The following is a 16,612-nucleotide window of genomic DNA, read 5'->3' on the forward strand; positions in this document are numbered from 1 at the left end:
TGGGGAGCGCTCGTATCCCCGCTCCCATAGAAATGAATGGAGCTGCTTTAGACGCCGCTTATTCTGAACGTGTTTTACGTTCAGAATAAGCTAGCGTTTACTCAGTGTGAATTCACCCTTAGAGTTTCCTATAAGAATAGTGGATTCAATAACATTGGGCAGGAGACTCTTAATTCACAATCTTGTGCCGTTACACTTTTTTGGTGGATCAAGGTTCCGAAGCAAAATTATTGTGGCTCCTATTTTTAAAGTGAGCTTATGCGGTGGCATCACAGGAGGCTCCAAAGAATTCAGGAACTCCAATAGATACAGTACATTACGGCTTGTTCACTTCCCATGACTGAATCAATGGACATGTATGTGGTTGTTGTGGTCCCTGAATTATGGAGCTGACACTATCATGTTTAGGCACAAGGATTGCATGTTCACAAAGCCACTGATGGTTGTTAAAATATCAGGGAAAACTTGGTTAATAAGCTCCAATACCGAAGTTGTCATTTCACAAAAATCTTCTGTAAAGGAAGTGAGACCAGTAGTGGAATCAGTAGGGAACCTGTCGTTTCCAAGACATAGTAGCTGGTGTGTAAATTTGTCCACAGTTGTATTTCCTATCAAATGAACCCACATATTAGTAGTAAGAGTTTGCTTCTGAACATGTATCCACAGATAAGAAGATTTTAGACAGGCATTCAGCTTATCCGCCGGTGTTGCTCCATTAAGAACAGGTAACGTCAGGCAGAAGCCACCTGCAAAAATTACAACAATTCCTTCCATTAAACAATTGGTTCCCTGAAGATCTTTCTAGGTGCGACCAAGGGCCTTGAGCGCTTTCTTGTGCGCCATGGTACATTCATCCCAAACAATTACTTTGCAATTTTGCAATAACTTAGCTTTCCCAGAGCCCTGAGGTTTGGTTCAGATGGGATTTTTTAGACCAGATTTTGACGCAGAGGCCGCCTCAGGGTAAGTTCACATGGGTTTTTTTAATCCGGAACCTGAGGCGGTGGCCACCTTAAAGGGGCTCTATCAGCAAAATAAATGCTGATAGAGCCCCACATATGCATGAATAGCCTTTAAAAAGGCTATTCAGGCATCGCTAAAGTTATATTAAACTAGCCCCCCCCCCCCCCCCCCGTTTTAAAATAAAACTCTAAAAAAGAATATGTTAAACTTATCTATCATGCATGGGCCTAGTCGGGAAGAGGGAGTGTCTTCAGGCCGAATGGCGAAGCGAATCGGCTTGAAAAATGAGCATCTCGCTTCTTTTTCCAGGAGCCGAAACAAACAGCTCCTGGAAAAAAGACCTGACCGACTCCCATTGATTGGGAGCCGTCTTTTTGGTCAGGATTTTGAGGCCGTATCCGTATCCTCAAAAAACCCCGTGTGAATTTATCCTCAGAGTTCGGTCCAAAAAACGGGCAGCTGTGACTGGGTGCCGGTGCAGTGCATACAGTGCACCGGCATCCAGTTGCGACATTCTGCTATGGATTAGACCCAAATGAGTGGGCCTAGTCGGGAGGGAGTGTTGCGCTGCAGACATCCGCGGCTGATTCAGCTGCGGAATCCGTGTCAAGAAAGGGCATGTCGCTTCTTTTTTCCGTGAGCAGGAACAAACTGCCTGCAGAAAAAGGAACACATTGATTTCAATGGGAGGTGGGTTTTTTAGACAGATTTTGATGCAGATTCTGTGTCATAATCCGCACCAAAAAACCCTGTCTGAAACCAGACTAAATGATATTACAGACAGTGCTAGATTAAAGGGCAATCGTAATGCTGAATGAGTCGTGCACCCTCCATCTAAAAGAGTGGCCACAATTCCAGATGATGCAACAGCCAAGGCAATGTCATTGTTTAAGCCAATTTCTGCAAACAGCAAATTAATAAAAAATGTTTTACCAGAACCTCCTGGTGCATCTAAGAAAAATAGTTCCCCATTTCCACTGGAAATCTGAGCCATAATTGCCAAAATTCATAGCTTTGTGCACAGAGAAATCTATGGAACTGCCAAATCCACCAGGGGAGACTACTACCACCACCACCACACCAGGGGAGACTACTACCACCACCACCACGGGAGACTACTACCACCACCATCACACCAGGGGAGACTACTATCACCCCCTCACACTTGCACAAAAGACAAAAGGTGAGCTGAGGCGATCGGGGACTGAGCAGCGTCCCAATCACTTTATAGAGGATCAGCCCCGCGGTCACCTTAAAGTTGTATCTGGAGAATGACATTGACCAGACCTGGAAGAAGCACGTGCAGATTTCAGTGTCTGAACAATCCCTAATCTGATGGATGAACTAGGAGGAGAAAGCAGAGACAGACATAAGAATGTACAGCATGGTGGATGCATGGATATCCAGGAGAAATGGATGCGGGTGCGGCAGGAGGGGCCCTGCTAATAATCCCTCCATTTATTGGAGTTCTCCATTATCTGGATTAAGACCTCGGCGTTGTCTCCTCCGGCTCAAAGAGGTTCAGTTTATGAGCTGTGTCTTAGCCAAGGTGCGGCCAAGGAAATAACAGGAGACACAGAGAGCAAAGTCATGGCAGTAACACTGCAACATCAAATAAGAGAGGAGAAGAGTGGGGGCTCAAGAGAGAAGAGTGGAACATGGCGGAGAAGAGTGGGCGCCTGGGGGAGAGGAGTGGGAGCCTGGGGGAGAGGAGTGGGCTCCCGGAGGAGAAGAGTGGGGGTCTGGGAGAGAGGAGTGGGGGCTCAAAGGAGAACAGTGAGGGCAAAGGTCACTCTTCCCCGGGGTTTCCACCTATTATTCTCTGGGGTCTGGATAAATCCCATAGTATACTAATTTACCACAATGCAAGACACTGTAATGTGAACACAGAAATCATATAGAAAGATTACTGGGAGCCCTGACGGTGTCATACACTATGTATTATAGATATACACTCACCAGCCACTTTATTAGGTACACCATGCTAGTAACGGGTTGGACCCCCTTTTGCCTTCAGAACTGCCTCAATTCTTCGTGGCATAGATTCAACAAGGTGCTGGAAGCATTCCTCAGAGATTTTGGTCCATATTGACATGATGGCATCACACAGTTGCCGCAGATTTGTCGGCTGCACATCCATGATGCGAATCTCCCGTTCCACCACATCCCAAAGATGCTCCTCTATTGGATTGAGATCTGGTGACTGTGGAGGCCATTGGAGTACAGTGAACTCATTGTCATGTTCAAGAAACCAGTCTGAGATGATTCCAACTTTATGACATGGCGCATTAACCTGCTGAAAGTAGCCATCAGATGTTGGGTAAATTGTGGTCCTAAAGGGATGGACATGGTCAGCAACAATACTCAGGTAGGCTTTGGCGTTGCAACGATGCTCAATTGGTACCAAGGGGCCCAAAGAGTGCCAAGAAAATATTCCCCACACCATGACACCACCACCACCAGCCTGAACCGTTGATACAAGGCAGGATGGACCCATGCTTTCATGTTGTTGACGCCAAATTCTGACCCTACCATCCGAATGTCGCAGCAGAAATCGAGACTCATCAGACCAGGCAACGTTTTTCCAATCTTCAATTGTCCAATTTCGATGAGCTTGTGCAAATTGTAGCCTCAGTTTCCTGTTCTTAGCTGAAAGGAGTGGCACCCGGTGTGGTCTTCTGCTGCTGTAGCCCATCTGCCTCAAAGTTCGACGTACTGTGCGTTCAGAGATGCTCTTCTGGCTACCTTGGTTGTAACGGGTGGCTATTTGAGTCACTGTTGCCTTTCTATCAGCTCGAACCAGTCTGGCCATTCTCCTCTGACCTCTGGCATCAACAATGCATTTCCGCCCACAGAACTGCCGCTCACTGGATGTTTTTTCTTTTTCGGACCATTCTCTGTAAACCCTAGAGATGGTTGTGCGTGAAAATCCCAGTAGATCAGCAGTTTCTGAAATACTCAGACCAGCCCTTCTGGCACCAACAACCATGCCACGTTCAAAGGCACTCATGTTCTTCCAGAAAATGATTGCAAGCACAAACTCTTTGGTAATATCTTCATTTATTTTGCTTGCAATGAAAAAACACGAAAGAGAATGAAAAAAAAGTCAAATCATTGATCATTTTACACAAAACTCCAAAAATGGGCCGGATAAAAGTATTGGCACCCTCAGCCTAATACTTGGTAGCACAACCTTTAGACAAAATAACTGCGAACAACCACTTTCGGTAACCAGCAATGAGTTTCTTACAAGGCTCTGCTGGAATTTTAGACCATTCTTCTTTGGCAAACTGCTCCAGGTCCCTGAGATGTGAAGGGGGCCTTCTCCAAACTGTCATCAAGAGATCTCTCCACAGGTGTTCTATGGGATTCAGGGCTGGACTCATTGCTGGCCACTTTACAAGTCTCCAGTGCTTTCTCTCAAACCATTTTCTAGTGCTTGACCTGAAGTGTGTTTTGGGTCATTGTCCTGCTGGAAGACCCCTGACCTCTGAGGGAGACCCAGCTTTCTCACACTGAGCCCTACATTATGCTGCACAATGTGTTGGTCGTCTTCAGACTTCATAATGCCATGCACACGGTCAAGCAGTCCATTGCCAGAGGCAGCAAAGCAACCCCAAAACATCAGGGAACCTCCGCCATGTCTGACTGTAGGGACCGTCTTCTTTTCTTTGAAGGCCTTTTTATTTTCCTGTAAACTCTATGTTGATGCCTTTTCCCAAAAAGCTCTAGTTTTGTCTCATCTGACCAGAGAACATTCTTCCAAAACATCTTTGTCTTTCTCAGGTAAGTTTTGGCAAACTCCAGCCTGGCTTTTTTATGTCTCTGGGTAAGAAGTGGGGTCTTCCTGGGTATCCTACCATACAGTCCCTTCTCATTCAGACGCTGACACTGGATAGTACGGGGTGACACTGTTGTATCCTCGGACTGCAGGGCAGCTTGAACTTGTTTGGATGTTAGTCGAGGTTCTTTATCCACCATCCGCACAATCTTGCGTTGAAATCTCTTGTCAATCTTTCTTTTCGGTCCACATCTAGGGAGGTTAGCCATAGTGCCATGGGTTTTAAACTTCTTGATAACACTGCGCACGGTAGACACAGGAACATTCAGGTCTTTGGAGATGGACTTGTAGCCTTGAGATTGCTCATGCTTCCTCACAATTTTGCTTTTCAAGTTCTCAGACAGTTCTTTGGTCTTCTTTCTTTTCTCCATGCTCAATGTGGTACACACAAGGACAAAGGACAGAGGTTGAGTCAACTTTAATCCATTTCAACTGGCTGCAAGTGTGATTTAGTTATTGCCACCACCTGTTAGGTGCCTCAGGTAAGTAACAGGTGCTGTTAATTACACAAATTAGAGAAGCATCACATGATTTTTCAAACAGTGCCAATACTTTTGTCCACCCCCTTTTTATGTTTGCTGTGGAATCATATCCAATCTGGCTTTTTTGACAATTCTTTTTGTGGTTTTCCATTGAAGACAAATTAAATGAAGATAATAATACCAAAGAATTTGTGATTGCAATCATTTTCTGGAAGAAACTGAGTATTATCTGACAGAATTGCAGGGGTGCCAATACTTTTGGCCAACATTATATATAGTCCTAGGAGCCATGACAGTGTCATACACTATGTATTATAGATATACTGTATATAGTCCTAGGAGCCATGACAGTGTCATACACTATGTATTATAGATATATATAGTCCTAGGAGTCCTGACATTGTCATACACAATGTATTATAGATATATAGTACTAGGAGCCCTGACAGTGTCATACACAATGTATTATAGATATATATAGTCCTAGCCCTGACAGTGTCATACACTATGTTTTTAGCCTAGTGTGGTTCTCAATGATCTTGTTCCACCTGAAATGCACTGGGATCCCAGGCTATCTGAACCTGAAGCTAAACAAATTTTGGAAGGTCTCCTGACTTGATTCTTCTGTACCTGCTGTGAGCTATAAAACCGTCCTGCACGGTACTTGGCGCAGAGACGTAGCCCTGCCACTTCTTTTATGATTTGTAGAGCTGTCAATTCCTGGTCACGTTCCTGGGATTATCTGTGCAGTACACTAAATCCTAGTGCAGTATCGGGCAAGAACATGTGGATGGAGGAACGACGCCTGCTCAGGAGTCAGTCCTGAGATGCAAGAAAACTTAGGAGCAGTCGCATCATGTGACTCGTGTACTGAGGTTCCGAACATGTGCAGCCTGTAAGGGCCCAGGCCAGCACCTCCATGTAATATGATGTACATTTATAAACCCTTTACTTAAAGGGGTTTTCCGGGCAAAAGATGTTTTTTTTTTTTAAAATGTCTGTTAGTGCTATTAATGGGTTAATAAATGCCCCCGTATACCTTTAGCTGTGTTTTGAGTGATTTCTGGGGGTCTTTGGGAGCTCCTGGCATCTCCGGCATTTACTTACAGGGAGCAGCTTCCTGCTATGTAACTTGCTATGAGCAGTGATGTCATGTGTTCTATCTACTCTGAGAGCAGTGATCTCATGTGTTCTATCTATCCGGAGAGCAGTAATGTCATGTGTTCTATTTACCCAGAGAGCAGTGACGTCATCTTTTCTATCTGGGGAGCAGTGATGTCATCTTTTCTATCTGGGGAGCAGTGATGTCATCTTTTCTATCTGGGGAGCAGTGATGTCATGTGTTCTATCTATCCGGGGGACAGTGATGTCATGTGTTCTATCTATCTGGAGAGCAGTGATGTCATCTTTTCTATCTGGGGAGCAGTGATGTCATCTTTTCTATCTGGGGAGCAGTGATGTCATCTTTCTATTTGGGGAGTAGTGATGTCATGTGTTCTATCTACCTGGAGAGCAGTGATGTCATGTGTTCTATTTATCCGGAGAGCAGTGATGTCATCTTTTCTATCTAGGGAGCAGTGATGTCATCTTTTCTATCTAGGGAGCAGTGATGTCATCTTTTCTATCTGGGGAGCAGTGATGTCATCTTTTCTATCTGGGGAGCAGTGATGTCATCTTTCTATTTGGGGAGCAGTGATGTCATGTGTTCTATCTACCTGGAGAGCAGTGATGTCACGTGTTCTATCTATCTGGAGAGCAGTGATGTCATCTTTTCTATCTGGGGAGCAGTGATGTCATGTGTTATATCTATCCGGAGTGCAGTGATGTAATCTTTTCTATCTAGGGAGCAGTGATGTCATCTTTTCTATCTGGGGAGCAGTGATGTCATGTGTTCTATCTATCCGGAGAGCAGTGATGTAATCTTTTCTATCTAGGGAGCAGTGATGTCATCTTTTCTATCTGGGGAGCAGTGATGTCATCTTTCTATTTGGGGAGCAGTGATGTCATGTGTTCTATCTACCTGGAGTGCAGTGATGTCATCTGTTCTATCTATCCAGAGAGCAGTGATGTCATCTATTCTATCTGGGGAGCAGTGATGTCATGTGTTCTATCTATCCGGAGAGCAGTGATGTTGTGTTCTATCTACCCGGAAAGCAGTGACATCATCTTTTCTATCTTGGGAGCAGTGATGTCATGTGTTCTATCTATCTGGAGAGCAGTGATGTCATCTTTTCTATCTGGGGAGCAGTGATGTCATGTGTTATATCTATCCGGAGTGCAGTGATGTAATCTTTTCTATCTAGGGAGCAGTGATGTCATCTTTTCTATCTGGGGAGCAGTGATGTCATGTGTTCTATCTATCCGGAGAGCAGTGATGTAATCTTTTCTATCTAGGGAGCAGTGATGTCATCTTTTCTATCTGGGGAGCAGTGATGTCATCTTTCTATTTGGGGAGCAGTGATGTCATGTGTTCTATCTACCTGGAGTGCAGTGATGTCATCTGTTCTATCTATCAGAGAGCAGTGATGTCATCTTTTCTATCTGGGGAGCAGTGATGTCATGTGTTCTATCTATCCGGAGAGCAGTGATGTTGTGTTCTATCTACCCGGAAAGCAGTGACGTCATCTTTTCTATCTTGGGAGCAGTGACGTCATGTGTTCTATCTATCCGGGGGGCAGTGATGTCATCTTTTCTATCTGGGGAGCAGTGATGTCATCTTTTCTATCCGGGGAGCAGTGATGTCATCTTTCTATTTGGGGAGCAGTGATGTCATGTGTTCTATCTACCTGGAGAGCAGTGATGTCATCTTTTCTATCCGGGGAGCAGTGATGTCATCTTTCTATTTGGGGAGCAGTGATGTCATGTGTTCTATCTATCTGGAGAGCAGTGATGTCATCTTTTCTATCTGGGGAGCAGTGATGTCAACTTTTCTATCTGGGGAGCAGTGATGTCATCTTTCTATTTGGGGAGCAGTGATGTCATGTGTTCTATCTACCTGGAGAGCAGTGATGTCATGTGTTCTATCTATCCGGAGAGCAGTGATGTCATCTTTTCTATCTAGGGAGCAGTGATGTCATCTTTTCTATCTGGGGAGCAGTGATGTCATCTTTCTATTTGGGGAGCAGTGATGTCATGTGTTCTATCTACCTGGAGAGCAGTGATGTCACGTGTTCTATCTATCTGGAGAGCAGTGATATCATCTTTTCTATCTGGGGAGCAGTGATGTCATCTTTCTATTTGGGGAGCAGTGATGTCATGTGTTCTATCTACTCGGAGAGCAGTGATGTCATCTGTTCTATCTATCCAGAGAGCAGTGATGTCATCTTTTCTATCTGGGGAGCAGTGATGTCATGTGTTCTATCTACTCGGAGAGCAGTGATGTCATGTGTTCTATCTATCCGGAGAGCAGTGATGTTGTGTTCTATCTACCCGGAAAGCAGTGACGTAATCTTTTCTATCTTGGGAGCAGTGATGTCATGTGTTCTATCTATCCAGGGGGGCAGTGATGTCATCTTTTCTATCTGGGGAGCAGTGATGTCATCTTTTCTATCCGGGGAGCAGTGATGTCATCTTTCTATTTGGGGAGCAGTGATGTCATGTGTTCTATCTACCTGGAGAGCAGTGATGTCATCTGTTCTATCTGGGGAGCAGTGATGTCATCTTTTCTATCCGGGGAGCAGTGATGTCATCTTTCTATTTGGGGAGCAGTGATGTCATGTGTTCTATCTACCTGGAGAGCAGTGATGTCATCTGTTCTATCTATCTGGAGAGCAGTGATGTCATCTTTTCTATCTCTGGAGCAGTGATGTCATGTGTTCTATCTATCCGGAGAGCAGTGATGTCATCTTCTCTATCTAGGGAGCAGTGATGTCATCTTTTCTATCTGGGGAGCAGTGATGTCACGTGTTCTATCTACTCAGAACAGTCAGAAGTATATAAGATATATGAGCCACTCTTATTAAACCCGTACTCACAGTCAGAAGTATATAAGATACATGAGCCTCTCTGTATTACACCCGCACTACCCTGTACTCACAGTCAGAAGTATATGAGATATATGAGCCTCTCTGTATTACACCCGTACTTCCCTGTACTCACAGTCAGAAGTATATAAGATATATGAGCCTCTCTGTATTACACAGGCACTACCCTGTACTCACAGTCAGAAGTATATGAGATATATGAGCCTCTCTGTATTACACCCGTACTTCCCTGTACTCACAGTCAGAAGTATATGAGATATATGAGCCTCTCTGTATTACACCCGTACTCCTCTGTACTCACAGTCAGAAGTATATAAGATATATGGGCCTTTCTGTATTTCACCCGCACTCCCCTTTACTCACAGTCAGAAGTATATACATACAAAAGAGGGCGCTATCATTCTGGACACACATACAGGGCAGCGGCCGTGGCTCTTACCACCACCAAGCCCCCAACCAAGCATCAGCCATCTGCCAAGCCAAAACCCCCAACATGCCCTGAACAAGGCTCAAATAAAAGAAGTCATTGAGAGAGATAGAGAGCGGTACATCGAAGAATGGAGAAGCGCAATAAATAACTCCAAGAAACTCACTGTGTACCAGTCACTGCAAAGGGACTACACCATGGCCACCTACCTGGAGAGAATACCCCACCCCAGACAGACACTGAGCCGGTACAGACTGAGCGCCCACAACCTGGAGATGGAGTGACACAGGCAGACGTACAAGCCACGGGAGAACAGACTGTGCCAGCACTGTGACCAGGAGGCCCTAGAAGACGAGGCCCATTTCCTGCTACACTGCACCAAATACTCAGCTTTGAGGGCCGTCTACTACCAAAGACTCTCTGCCCACATCCCAGACTTCACATCTGCAGACGAGAAGAGGAAACTCTACATCCTACTGGGAGAAGAAGAGGCCACTGTGGAGATCGCTGCCCAATACGTGTCCAGCTGTCACCAAACAAGAGGAAGATGAGACCCCACGGACTGTTATACCCCCAACCCCCCCCCCCCATACAGCTGTCACCAACTAAGAGGAAGGTGAGACTCCACGGACTGTTATACCCCAAATCACCCCACCCCCGCATACTCTCCCCCTCGACTCCAGCTCCCCCCCCCCCACTTTACTAGCTTTGGCAATGCCAAATATCTATTTGTACTGCCAATGAAGCCTGTTTGATTTAAGATATATGAGCCTCTCTGTATTACACCCGTACTCACAGTCAGAAGCAGATAACATATATGAGCCTCTCTGTATTACACCCACACTCCCCTGTACTCACAGTCAGAAGTATATGAGATGTATGAGCTTCTCTGTATTACACCAACACTTCCCTGTACTCACAGTCAGAAGTACAGGGTGGCCATAATATAACCTCAGGTGTTAGTAGTCGTGTGCAGGCTGACCTAATAGACGGAATTGCCTGAAAATTTATATGTGTGCTAATCAAGGCATGGGGAAAAAATTTTTTTATACAAAAACTCCCCACCAGGGAATAATGTGGCGCTGTACAGTGAGCAAAACCCGTCTGTCGATACTTGGGGATGTCCGATTTGGACCACCGACTAGCATGACTGTTCAAAGTGGCTGCCATCATGCATGGTGAGCATGGTCATCCTATGCAGAACGTGCTCGACGCTTGCGTGTAGCGTCTCTGGTGAGCTGCTGCGCACTTCCAACGTGATGCGGTCTTTGAGGTCATGCAGGGTTTCGACATTCCTCCAATAAACACGCTCCTGCAAGTGTCCCCACAACCAGAAATCACAAGGAGTGAGATCCAGAGAGCGTGGTGGCCACGCTGTAGGGAATGAGCGGCTCAAAATCCTGTCATCGGGAAAATATGCACAAAGAGCGTTCTTCACAGGATTTGCGATGTGAGGAGGGGCTCCATTCTGCATGAAGGTGATAGTCTGCAGACACTGCCGCTGTTGGAGTTGGGGAACGACCACTGTTTCCAGCATTGTCCGGTACCTTGCTGCTGTGACGGAACAGGTAGCAACCCCAGTCGGCCAAAATCTTCGAAAAAGAACGGTCCGATCATGAACGATGAGGTGAACCCACACCAAACGGTCACCTTGGGCGAATGCAGCAGAACCCCCTCGAGCGCACGCAAGTTTTCGGTGGCCCATATGTGACAGTTCTGTGTGTTGTCCCTTCCATTCAGGTAAAAATGCGCTTCGTTGCTCCACAGGATATTCCATGGCCAATTGGTATCCATTTCCACTCTGGCCAGAAATATTAATGCAAATGTCATGCGGGTGTCATTGTCACGAGGAAGTAGTTGGTGATGATTTTTAGTTTTTTTTTTTTCATGCCGTCCGTTTCCCCATGCCTTGATTAGCACACATACAAATTTTCAGGCAGCTCCGTCCATTGGGTCAGCCTGCACACAACTCCAAATACCTGAGGTTACATTATGGCCACCCTGTATATAAGACTCTCTGTATTACACCCGTACTCTCCTGTACTCACAGTCAGAAGTATATATATATATATATGGACCTCTCTGTATTACACCCCTACTCCCCTGTACTCACAGTCAGAAGTATATGAGATATATGGGACTCTCTGTATTACACCCCTACTACCCTGTACTCACAGTCAGAAGTATATAAGATATATGGGCCTCTCTGTATTACACCCACACTCCCCTCTACTCACAGTCAGAAGTATATATGATATATGAGCCTCTCTGTATTACACTCGTACTCGCCTGTACTCACAGTCAGAAGCAGATACGATACAGTATATGAACCTCTCTGTATTATACCCGTACTCCTCTGTACTCACAGTCAGAAGTATATGAGCCTCTCTGTATTACACCTGTACTCTCCTGTACTCACAGTCAGAAGTATATGAGATATATGGATCTCTCTGTATTACACCCCTACTCCCCTGTACTCACAGTCAGAGGTATATGAGATATATTGGCCTCTCTATATTACACCCACACTCCCCTGTACTCACAGTCAGAAGTATATAAGATACTAGCAGGAGGACACGGCTTCGCACGGGTATATTACATTTTATGTTTGTGTAGTGGCCCCATAACAATTGTCCAATTTTGCACTTGTGTATTTTGTATGTGGTTTGTGTGTATGTCCATAAGCGTCATGTGATTATGTGTATCTCATTTTGGATTTCAGTGAAAAACCTGTGATCAGTTGTTATGGATACCTGGAGTAAAGCTGTATCTAATACTTCCCCGTATAGTACTGTGTTTAGACGCTGTATCTAATCCTTGTTGGTGTGGTACTGTGTGCAGATGCACATATCTAATCCTCCAGCGTGTGGTGCTGTGTGCAGATGTGTGTATCTAATCCTCCCCCGTGTGGTATTGTGTTAGGAGGTGTGTATCTAATCCTCCGGCAAGTGAAACTGTGTGCAGACGTGCATATCTAATCTTACGGCATGAGGTACTGTGTGCAGATGCGCATATCTAATCCTCTGGCGTATGGTACTGTGTGCAGACGCATGTATCTAATCCTCTGGCGTGTGTTACTGTGTGCAGACATGCGCATCTAATCCTCCCCCGTGTGGTACTGTGTGATGAGATGCGTATGTAATTCTCTGGCATGTGGTATTGTGTGCAGAGGCATGTATCTAATCCTGCCCCATGTGGTACTGTGTGCAGTGGCGCGTATCTAATCCTCCAGCATGTGGCATTGTGTGGAAAGGCGCATATCTAATACTCTGGCATGTGGTACTGTGTGCAGAGGCACATATCTAATCCTCCCCTGCATGGTATTGTGTGCAGTGGCGTTTATCTAATCCTATGGTGTGTGATACTGTGTGCTGATCTGTGTATCTAATCCTCTGATGCGTGTATCTCAGTTTGGATATCAGTGTTGTATTGTGCATGTGGAGTGACCGTGTGTATTGCAGTTGGAATATGAGTGAAAGACTTGCAGGTTTGTATTGGCTAAGGGGGGGGGGGGGCATTGTGTTTGGAATGCTGTATCTCAACAACAGTATGTCCGAGCGAGTTGGAGTCTTGTCTCAAACCTTCCCGGATACCTGCAGTATCTCTGTACCAAATTTGGTGAAGATCAGTCCAGTCGTTTGGTTTGCATTATAGAGCAGACAGACAAGAATTCATTTTTATAATATAGAGAGATATAGAGAGATATGAGCCTGAGATTTTCTAGCCATGTTCTGTATCAGCTGCTATTGGAACACCGTTGCCTTTGGCCTAGGAGTTGATGGGCATCTTGTCTTCAGAGCTTATTCTTCTTGCATTCACCCCCATGTGAGACAATTCCAGCAAACAGCCATGTAGAGGAGACTGAATTATGCTGACACACAGTGGTGCTATATGTCCTGACTGACTGCAGCTCTGGATGTGACTTGAGTCAATGTATGCTGAAGCTCAGGATGTTTGGTCCTCTACTTAAGTCAAGGCAATTATTATTATTGGGACATATAGGGACAAGTTGTTTTCAGGTACAGTTTGGTACTGCCCTTGTTAGGGCGGGAGTCTTTTTGGGGCATAGAAGGTGAGTTTCCCTAGGGTATAACAGGGATACCAAGATGACCTACAAGCCCTGGATGACATCGGATGGGCTAAGAGCGACACAATTTATACAGCTGTATACTTGTATAGGTGTCGCACTCATCCTCACTTTGGAATTTTGATATCATTACTGATCTGATTTTAGGGGTAGTTATTAAATGTTAACCTTTATATTTGCTATATATCTATATTCATCAGTGTTGTTGATTATATTTGAAGCCAAGGCAATGCCCTGAATGTGGGATAATTCAGTAAGACTGACTACTCCGCTGTGCCAGAAGACAAGCTCAGCTCTGCTAGTTCTTATAACAGGTAGTGTGCCAGAAGGACGGCTTCTTAGTGCAGTGTGTAACTGTCTTGCTTGAAATAGTGACCCTACATAGAGCAGACACCTATGCAGTATTTGACGGTCTCGCTGGTGTAAACCGATGGCTGGTCAGGTAATGGAGGGGGTGTACATCTCACCCAGACTTCTCAGGTGGGTGAGATGAGAAAACTCCAGGAATGTTTGTTCTCAGCAGACAACTTTCGTCTGCTGAGCATTTTGGCAAATGCTCAGTACTGGGCTGTATTTTTAGGAATGACAGGTAGGATTGGTAGTGGGACCTGTCATTCCACCCCCCCCTCCAGTCCACACTTTGGGGATGTTCCGGCAGTGACTCAGCTGTAGAGAGTCTCCTCGTCAAGGAGGCTTAAGAAGCCAGCTCCAGCAGCAACACTTTGGGAGAGCTTGGCTGGAGACCAAACAGAGAGATCATATTTTTTGAGCTGTGTCCTGTATGATTCTACTGGCTTTTGGATTTCTGTTATTCTAGGTGAGGTAACCTATTCTATGTTTAGTTACAGCCTAGACGGGCAGGTATTTATTTTTTAATTGTTTCCTTTTGTTGCTGCACTGCCTTTTTGAGTGAAAATAAACTCTACCTTTGTTTTGGCCTAAAGAAACTGGACTTGTGTGTCTATGCCACCCCACCTAGCAACCCCAGACCCTGGATATAGTGATGCTATATAGAGCAGAACCCTGTGCAGTGCGTAATGGTCCCACTGGACATATTGACCCTACAAAGAGCAGACCCCAATGCAGTATGTGACGGTCTCAATGGATATAATGATAATATATAGAGCAGACGCTTATGCAGTGTGTGACAGTCTCACTTGATATAGTGACCATACATAGAGCAGACCCTTATGCAGGGTGTGACAGTTACACTGGATAAGCTGAGCCTACATGAAGCAGACTTCTGTGCAGTGTGTAATGGCCTCACTGGATACAGTGATGCTATATAGAACAGACCCCTGTGTAGTTATATAGGTCAGTATCTCTGCTGTGATCCGGTCATGGTCACACTGTGTAGGGGGTGCAGGATATTATATGTATAGTATTATAGGTCAGTATCTCTGCTGTGATTCGGTCATGGTCAAACTGGGTAGGGAGTGCAGGATATTAGACTGTGTAATGTCATTCTTGGAATCTGTACTTTAAGAGGACTGATACAGGATGATGTCACAAGATTAACACTTAGGTATAATGTACAATGAAGGGTACAAATGGTTAATGCAGAGGACTAGTCGCTGCCGTTCTCCTGCGCTCATTTACATCATATTATTTCAAGGGAGCTGCAGGGAGTAGGGAGAAGTGGGTCAGCGCTGTGCGACTCCAGGCTGTAAGCTGTCATTAAGCTGCAATTAATCGCTGCCAGGACAATCCTCTGTGTGCTGTCTGGGTGAACATTTTGATGAAGTGAGAAAAGGATTCTGGGAGGAAGCCCAAGGAATGGAGAAAATCAACTCCGGAAGTGTCATCTGTTAATAAGAAGCCAGGAGGAAATAAAGGATATTATATGTGTAGTATGATAGGTCAGTACCTTTGCTGTGATCCGGTCATGCTCACACTGTGTAGGGGGTGCAGGATATTATATGTATAGTATTATAGGTCAGTATCTCTGCTGTGATCCGGTCATGGTCACACTGTGTAGGGGAGCAGGATATTATATGTGTAGTATTATAGGTGAATAAAAAATCTGATACTGATGCAACTGATATATGTAACGCTCGCCTTTAGTGTACTTGAAATGTATGGATACTGTACATTATACCGCCTTACACCATAATCCTGGGAATAGGATCGGTGTGGCGTTCCCTTGCGAAGTCAAGACAACCAAGACAAAAGCAGAATTCATTGAATAGGATAGACCTCCATTCCAGAACTCCTCACTATAGAGGATAGACCTCCATTCCAGGATACATCACTATAGAGGATAGACCTCCATTCCAGGACACATCAATATAGAGGATAGACCTCCATTCCAGGACACATCAATATAGAGGATAGACCTCCATTCCAGGACATCACTATAGAGGATAGACCTCCATTCCAGGACATCACTATAGAGGATAGACCTCCATTCCAGGACATCACTATAGAGGATAGACCTCCATTCCAGGACATCACTATAGAGGATAGACCTCCATTCCAGGACTCCTCACTATAGAGGATAGACCTCCATTCCAGGACTCCTCACTATAGAGTATAGACCTCCATTCCAGGATACATCACTATAGAGGATAGACCTCCATTCCAGGACATCACTATAGAGGATAGACCTCCATTCCAGGACACATCACTATAGAGGATAGACCTCCATTCCAGGACACATAACTATAGAGGATAGACCTCCATTCCAGGACATCACTATAGAGGAGAGACCTCCAATCCAGGACACATCACTACAGAGGATAGACCTCCATTCCAGGACTCCTCACGATAGAGGATAGACCTCCATTCCAGGACATCACTATAGAGGATAGACCTCCATTCCAGGATACA

At 45.1% G+C, this 16,612-nt stretch overlaps 1 protein-coding gene across 2 annotated transcripts in view; it reads left to right on the forward strand.

The window, feature by feature from the left end:
• Positions 1–16,612, forward strand: part of DAB2IP (DAB2 interacting protein) — a 108,587-nt gene that overhangs the window by 20,060 nt on the left and 71,915 nt on the right. The window contains exon 1 of one of the 2 annotated variants that reach the window (XM_075260697.1): positions 15,387–15,793. The exons of the other annotated variant lie outside the window; for it this stretch is intronic. The gene's annotated coding sequence lies outside the window, so the exon portion shown is untranslated. Of the gene's footprint in view, positions 1–15,386; positions 15,794–16,612 lie in introns of those variants that run through there. 2 annotated transcript variants of the gene reach the window in all.

The sequence above is a fragment of the Leptodactylus fuscus genome, chromosome 11 (genome assembly GCF_031893055.1).
Source record: "Leptodactylus fuscus isolate aLepFus1 chromosome 11, aLepFus1.hap2, whole genome shotgun sequence".
NCBI classification, from domain to species: Eukaryota; Metazoa; Chordata; class Amphibia; order Anura; family Leptodactylidae; genus Leptodactylus; species Leptodactylus fuscus.